The sequence below is a fragment of the Cricetulus griseus genome, chromosome 8 (assembly GCF_003668045.3).
Source record: "Cricetulus griseus strain 17A/GY chromosome 8, alternate assembly CriGri-PICRH-1.0, whole genome shotgun sequence".
Classification (NCBI taxonomy): Eukaryota; Metazoa; Chordata; class Mammalia; order Rodentia; family Cricetidae; genus Cricetulus; species Cricetulus griseus.
The window spans coordinates 99,049,332-99,057,256 of record NC_048601.1 but is presented as its reverse complement, the minus strand read 5'-3'; the positions used below and the strand labels follow the sequence as shown (position 1 = coordinate 99,057,256).

General features: G+C 47.4%; 1 non-coding gene across 1 annotated transcript; it reads left to right on the top strand.

The window, feature by feature from the left end:
* The first annotated feature begins 5,255 nt into the window (after positions 1-5,255).
* On the top strand, positions 5,256-5,327 carry Trnac-gca. The gene has a single exon. It is a non-coding gene; the product is annotated as a tRNA-Cys (tRNA).
* The last annotated feature ends 2,598 nt before the right edge of the window (positions 5,328-7,925 follow it).

Here is a 7,925-nt window from a genome sequence, read left to right as displayed (position 1 = left end):
TCTTTTAAAAGCTCTTAGCTAGCTGGTCTTTAGAGGTTGTATTTATGGGGGACATGCTGAATTGGAGGTTATGCAGTCTGACTGAATCTTCTCTCATTAGCTGCACTTGGGAGTAATGGGAATCTTAACATTGGTCAGAGAGGTATCTCAATTCCCTCCAGAGTATCCACTGTAAATTCCATCATGTAGCAGGCGTCTTTCACTGAGATTTACAACAGCATGCAATGCTAAATGGCATTGTGCTGAACAGCAATACCCAAGCCCACCCATCATCCATGACTGAGGGATGTCATGCTGGACAATGGAAGGTATGTAAAGCTGCATAACTGGCAAATGACTGGAACATGAGGACAGAAACCAGGCCATGGGGAAACGGTGACCAACTGGAGTGGCCCAGCACTGCTGGGGTTGGGGGCGGTTGGCAGGCACTAAGATTAGAATTGATGCATGCCCATCACAACAATGGCTGTCTCCAAGTAAGGATTTGGTAGATCATGGCCCCTGACTCCAATTCTCACACGCCCTAGATACACCTGTTTTTACTCAAGGAACATGGTGCTAGGAACAGATTTCCCTGAGTGCTGAATCTTTCCACAAGGGTGGAGGAGAGGGTAAGTAGGTGTGTAGCTGCTTCCCTGGATGGAAACATCCTATGGAGGAGGAAGAGAGGAGACTTACAAGGCTCATGAAAGCCAAAGACCCACAGTCCCTCCCAGAGGTGATATAGGAAGGAGGGGAGGTGCTCAGTGGTGCAGCTGCCTGCAAGGTGCTCATGGGGTTCCAGGGAAGCAGATCTCATGAGCAGTCAGGCAGGCTGGGGTGGCTCTTGGTGAAGATGGCCCATGCCCTGTAAGTAACCCAAGGAAAGGTGCTTGTGAAGTCAGCAGCATCTGAGGGACTTGTTTCTTTGGTCTGCCTGTTCTCTCTGTCTGCGGTGAGCAGGAACAGGAGCCCAGCAGTGGTCAGGTTGCTCTACCCTCCTCCCCATGGTCCTGCAACTCTGAGCACCTCCCACCCTAGCCCTTCAGGCCCATCCGTGCTCTCTCTCTCTCTCTCTCTCTCTCTCTCTCTCTCTCTCTCCTCTCTCTCTCTCTCTCTCTCACATGTATACTTCTTTCATGGTTTTTCATTTTTTTCTTTTTGCTTCTGGCATGTGAAGCCTCTCTCTGTCCACACTTTGAGGATGCCAATGGTGTCAGCAGAAATGAGGCTCACAAAGGGTTGGAGGCCAGAGTAGATAGAGGGCAACCCTCTCCCTTGTCCCCACACCACTTCTGCCCACACAGGTGCCCCTGACTCATTATCAGCCAGGGATGCAGATGCAGAGAAGGCCTAACATTTTACACTCTCAGCTCTCAAGTCACAACTGAGAGGTTCAGAGCCAACAGAGCATTTACACCAGAGCCACATCGCCCAGCTAGTCAACACAATCAAGTCAGTCATCACTCAGGAAGAAAACCCTGCCATTTCCCTGCCCTTTCCCTCATCATCTCTTACAAATCACAAGGGGTTTTTGCCTTTAGCCTCCAGTTATCTCTTGGCACAGGCACGGGTCCTCGGGTTGATGGTCCTTTCTTGCATTCGTTCTTCAGATATCTGTCACCTTTAGATCTGGTAGTTCTCAGGGGAGGGGTCAACAAGAAGAGTTTCCAGGTCCCATTTCGGTGTATTTTGAGGTCTGAACTCTGGGTACCCCAATAGCTATCCAGTCTGCGCCTGCTTTTCCAGCTGATGGTCTGAGCTGATGGTTGGGGCCAGCGTGGGGTGGAAACCTCTCTGGTGAGATGCCTGACTTTCAAGCCCAGAACTAGAAAATCAGTGGTTTTGAAGAAAAGCAGAGAGTGGCAAACAGAAGACAAATCCCAAAGAAGTTGGAAGTATCAGACAGCGAGAGTGAGGCAGAGACAACCTTATCACCAGGTGGCTAGACAAGACTCCAGCTCTGAGCACTGAGGCATCACAGCGGGGTACTGGCCTGAAGATGTCTAAAAGTCTTGGCTAGACCTATGGGGAGGGATAGGGTATGTTAAAAGCCAGATCTGAAGGAGGTCAGTCCCTTCCCACAAATACACTAAGAATGAGAAGGAATTGCAGGGTATGTGTCCTCCTTGGGTAATTAACCACACACCATCTAATGAAGATACTATGGGCTAATCAGAAAGTCTCCAGAGGTAAAGGCATGCCTCAATTGCCTGCATATGAACTTATTCCGGGTTTAAGTTTCTGTCACCTGCTGGCCCTGTCTCCCACACTTACCACATAACATTAACTGCCATCTTGTGTCATGCTCCTGGGGCCACAGATATCTCTGGCTCCCACTTCATCACTTTCTTGATGGTTGGACCCTTCCTTCATGGAATATTTTGTATGAAACACTGAAGGATTCAAAAAATGGGAAGTAAGAGGGGCAGAAGAGAGGTGACCAAGTCATTTTCTTGTCCTGGGGGATTGGTACAGAGGCCCTTGAAGTGGACTCTGCTTATGGTTTGGTCATGAATCGGGTGTGCTTTGTTTGGACAGGACTTTAACCATCGTCTCCTCCCCTCTACAACCATACCAGGGGATGGAGCAGATTAAATCAATGTCTTTAAACTGTCAAGAAGTAAGAGTCGTCTATTGAGCTTGTTTGGTCCACCCACAGGACCCCTTTCCACACACTCTGATTTAGGGTTCTCAGGTAGAGACCAAGACTGTTAGCTTTGCCCAGTCCTACCCACCTCTGCCAATCCAAAGTAAACCCTTTGAGCCCGACCCTACTGAGTCTAAGGGTGTTTGGAATGCAGACCTCTAGGAGTTGGGAACTATGGGCAGGAGGGTCAAGAGGAGTCAGCAGTGAGGTATTCAGAGGTGACTCATGCATGGACCTCATAAAGAGAGCTATGATGGCAAAACACTGGCAAGTGCACATGCCAGGATTGTGACATCCAGGTGTTGTCCATGAAGGTTTAGATTGCTTCTTAGATGCTTATATAAAAAGGTGGGGTCATAGCTCAGGGCTAGAGCACTTGACTGCAGATCACGAGGTCCCTGGTTCAAACCTAGGTGCCCCCTACCTTTTCCCCCCCACAAACACGTGTGTCATTCTTGTATGGCTAATGATAAAGGATAAGGAAGACAACAGAGACAGATGTTTGAATTGTGTACATTGGGCATGGCTGCCCAGAGAAAACAGAACTGACAGATTGTGTGTGTGAAATTGTGTTTTGTATGTTCATACAGAGACATTCTAAGAAATGCGTGCACAGTTTTGGGTTACGGAAGTCTGATTTCTGCAGGGACATACAGGACAGAGACTTGGAAGAGGTGACATGTTATGGTCTTGAGGTCATTTGTTTCTTTTTTGGGGATGCCACTCTTTCCTCCCAGGCCTCTAACTGATGCAGGAGGCCCAACCAACTTATAAAAGCTAATGGGCTTTGCTTAAAGTCCACTGACTGAAGTTTGGGTGCCAAGCAAACATGCCCCCGTGGCAGCATCTTCATCAGTGTTTGGCCAAACATCTGGGCACCACAACCTCATAGCTGGCAGCATGAATTATTCAGTCAACAGATAATAACCAGCTTATCAGTGATGTGTCTTGAAGTAAGGCTGTGGGTGCTGAGTAAGTACATGGAGAGGAGGACGATTTGGAAACATCCCAGACCGGATGCTGAGGCTAGTGTTCATCGCATCATTCTCATACAAGAAGGCTGGCTGAAGACCTGGTACCATGTTTCCTTAGGTCCTGTTTATTTCCTGCTTCATCTTGAGGCCTTTGCCATCCTGCCAATGATGGCCTTCCATGTTATCATCAACTAATCATAGGCTCTTATATAAACAAAGTACTGCCACTGGAACCAAGTTTGGTAACAAGAAAGATTCTCCAGAAAGTACATAAATTGAGACTGGTCATATGGCCTCACTGAGCCCAAAGATAATGAAGATCCATGTGTTAGTTACTGTTCTATTGCTGTTAAGAGACACATGGCCTAGCAATGAATAAAAGGAAGCATTTAATTCGGGGCTTGCTTACAGTTTCAGAGAGGGTGAGGAGCATAGAGGAAGGCATGACACTGGAGCAGTAGTTTAGAAACTCACATCTCATCTATAAGCTGAAGGCAGAGAGAGGAAGGGGGACTGGGCATGGTGTGGGCTTTTGAAAACAAAGTCTATCCCCAGTGACACACCTCCCCAACAAGGGCACTTCAATAAGACCACACCTCCTAATCCTTCCCAAACAGTCCCACTAACTGGGGACTGAGCATTCAACATATGAGCCTGTGAGGGCCATTCTCACTCAAACCACCACAATCCAGTAGGGTCCAGGCTATGGAATGGAGAATCCCAGATCTTCCAGAACAAGGTGAGTGATACTAGCCCTCAGTTTCCCTAGACCACTATGCAGTTTCCAGAGAGCACCAACAGTGCCTGCTGACTCAGTACAGTGCACACTGAAACGTTACAATGCATGGCCTGCTCCTTGTGCAGGCTAAAACACAGGGAAATTTCTGGCTGTACTGTTAGACTTCCTGGCCTCCAATTACTGCAGATGAGAAACAGCCAAAACAGAGAGCAAAGGCTGATCCTCAGCCGCCTGGCTTCTGTGTTAGTGGCATCTTTAGCTTCCCTGGGTTGCTTGCTGAAAATTGGTCAGTGGTTAAGAAAGAATGGAATTCAGGGATTGCAATGTAGCTCTATGAGTGCACTGGGACCACTCAGATCTTAATCATATTAATAACTCTATATAATTTCCCTGTCAGCCAACAGTCCTGCTTAATGTCCTCAAACCGTTCTTCAGTCATTTACCCCGAAACTCTGTCTCAAGAGAAGGAAATGTCTTACTTGTCCCTGTGTCCACAACATAGACAGGGACTGACACCTAAGAAGCTCCATGTTTGTTGAGTGAATGAATGACCAAGTGAAATGGGAGCACCTTCCCGAGGCCTTAGAGTGTAGAAAAGTTTCTTCCAGCACTCAGTGTCAGGTTGGTTGAAGGCCCAGGATGAGCTGCTCTTGTCCTGATCAGTGTGTGACTTAGAGGACTCTTACACAGTGTTGTGTCCTTTCAAGGTCAAGGTTGATGTATTTGTCACACCCTGAGGGATGGGGGTGCTGAGAGGGACAGATTAAGGCTGGAGAAAAAGGAAGGCTAGCTGTCGTAAAGAATGATTGCTAGTTTCTAGAACACAGAGGCCACAGTGGCTTATAAACATGTAGGCAGGCTGCGTTCCATGCCATGGTTGAAGAGGTACTAATTAGAAGTTTGATATATAAGTGGGGGTATAGCTCAGGGGTAGAGCATTTGACTGCAGATCAAGAGGTCCCTGGTTCAAATCCAGGTGCCCCCTCCCTTTTTTCATCCAGTACATCCTATATTGTTTTCCTTCTAGAACAGGACACCTAGAAGACAATGATGAAGCCCAACACTCTAATCCACAGTGCAAGCACAACTGATATTGCTCAGGTGACTTGGCTACACCTGTTAGAGGTTTTAAGGCATGGGTCCTTGCTTCTTCTAGCCCTCAGTTTCTACCCTGTTCCAAGAATTTCTGGGGTTGTTCAAAAGTTCCCAGGATGATGCAGGAGATTTGCAGATGAACCTGGACATGTCTTCTCCTGCCTCCTTGGCTGGAGCATCATGTCCCTGGTGATGGAGTGGCTCTCAGATTTCTGATCCCACCATGCCATGCTGTATGTCAGAGGCTCTGGACCTTGACTCTGTGTACCAAGTCTGGAGCTCCTTTCCTGCAAATTTACTGGCCACATGCACTTATGTCTTGGTCTACCCAGACCTGGGTTCTAGGAAGCTCTCTAGGACAAAAGCCCAGGGTGAGATGGTGATGGAACTCACCCAAGGCTTCTTATAGGACTGATATGAACTTCCAGGCCTCTTTCTCTCTGCCCTATATGCTAATAGGGTAAGAATCATAGGCAAGAAAAGAAAACCAGGGTCACATCAATGAGTAGGAACAAGAAGACCTGGATTAGAGTCATGATATGTTCTTAAAAGCCCATCTCACTGTCTACTGACAACATTAGGACTCTGCTAATTCCTAGCACCCTCTATATGCAGCACTCCACCGTGACAGACATCATGGGAATTGGTTGATTGAAGACTTGCAAATGAATATGAGGCTTTGCTCTCCTGCTGGGCCATCCATCACAGTTTCAAATGAGAGAGATGCTGATGACAGAGGGTTTGCCTGACAGAAATAAAGATTTACAGGCCCTGTACCTGAGTAGGGCAAGGGCTGATTCTTTTAACAAGATTTCCCCATGATCCCAGTGGCAATTGTAAACCTCCAAGTTTGTTTGATGCCCTAAAGTGTAGGCTTGACCAAAAAGCAAGTTGAGGAAAGGGTTTACTTGGTTTCACCTTCCACACCACTGTTCATTGAAGGAAGTCAGGGCAGAAACTCATACAGAGCAGAAATCGGATGGCAGGATCTTAAGCAGACATGGTGGAGGGGCACTGCTTCCTGGTGTGGTCTTCATGGATTGCTCAGCCTGCTTTCTTATATAACTCAGGAACACCAGCTCAGGGTTAGCACCAACCACAGTGGTCTGAGCCCTTCTCCATCAATCACTAATTAAGAAAATGCCCTACAGCCTGATCTTATAGAGGCATTTTCTTAGTTGAGCTTCCCTCCTTTCAGATAACTGTAGCCTGTGTCAAGTTGACATAAAACCAGCCAGGACTGTTTAACTGGCTTGCAGTTTCAGAGGATTAGTGTCCATGAAAGTGGAACAAGGCCAAGGCAGTGGGAACAGCTCACATCTTGATCCACAACCATGAGGCAAAGACAAAATACTAGGAATGACCCAAGTCTTCTGAAACCTCAAAGCTGGCCCCCAGTGACACAGCTCCTTCAACAAGGCTGAACCTCCTAATCCTTTCCAAATGATTCCACAAACTGAGAACCAAGCATCCAAATATGTGACACTATGTGGGCCGTTCTCATTGAAACCACCACAGAAGTGAAGAGGTCCTGAGGAAATGCCAGTAAGACGTGCCAAGGTGACTCAGATGTGGGCCTCATAGGAGGAAGCTGTTGGTGGCTAAAACTGGCAGGTGCATGTGTCAGGGGTGTGGCAGACAGAGAGTGGTTCTGAAGGTTTAGAATACTGTGAGACATAAACAAGAAGGCATATCTCAAGGGTAAATAGAGCATCTGGCTGCAGATCAAGAGTTCCCTGGTTCAAATCCCTGTGCCCCCTTGCCTGAATCTATTTGGATGCCATAGAGCAAAATTCCTGAGGTAGGTATTAACAGAGTCAAATAGTGACCCATATCACCTTACCTAACCTTCCCAGTATGCCCCACTGAACTGTGCTTGTGTTCTAAATTCTCTCAGGCCTGGTCTGTATCCTTACCTCTGGTAGAAGCCAACAAAGAGCTGGCTATGAAGCCCATCTGGGTCACATGACTCACACTGTGGTGCAACTGTCCTTTAAGTTAGTGGTCATGGAGCTCACTCACTGTGGCAAGTCCAGCCTAGTTGACTTCTCTCTGGGAACTCCTCCTTATTACCCCCAAGCATCTCATTCTCTTCTAGGTGTCCTGTTCTAGAAGGAAAACAATATAGGATGTACTTGTAAGGGGCCGTTTCCTGCATTATAATGGTGCCTGAAGACACCAAGATGTAAATTACTTCACAGGCGCTGGGTAATCTCCATTCCTTTGATCTCTGCCTATCCCATAGCTCATTTTGGCCTGAGGAGCTAAAGCCATTCATAGGGTAACACGTCCCAGGCGGCTGGTCAGCCTTTATAAGGGATGGTTTTCTTGGTTCAATGTCTCCGTTCGGTCTCCACTCTGGTAAAATGCATTAAAGCTTGTCTGCAGAAGGATCCGAGTGTCCTGCGTATGATTTCTTGTGGCGAGAAATACAGAGCGCACGCGCGGGACATATGGTGCCGAAACCCGGGAATTGCTAACATCTCCG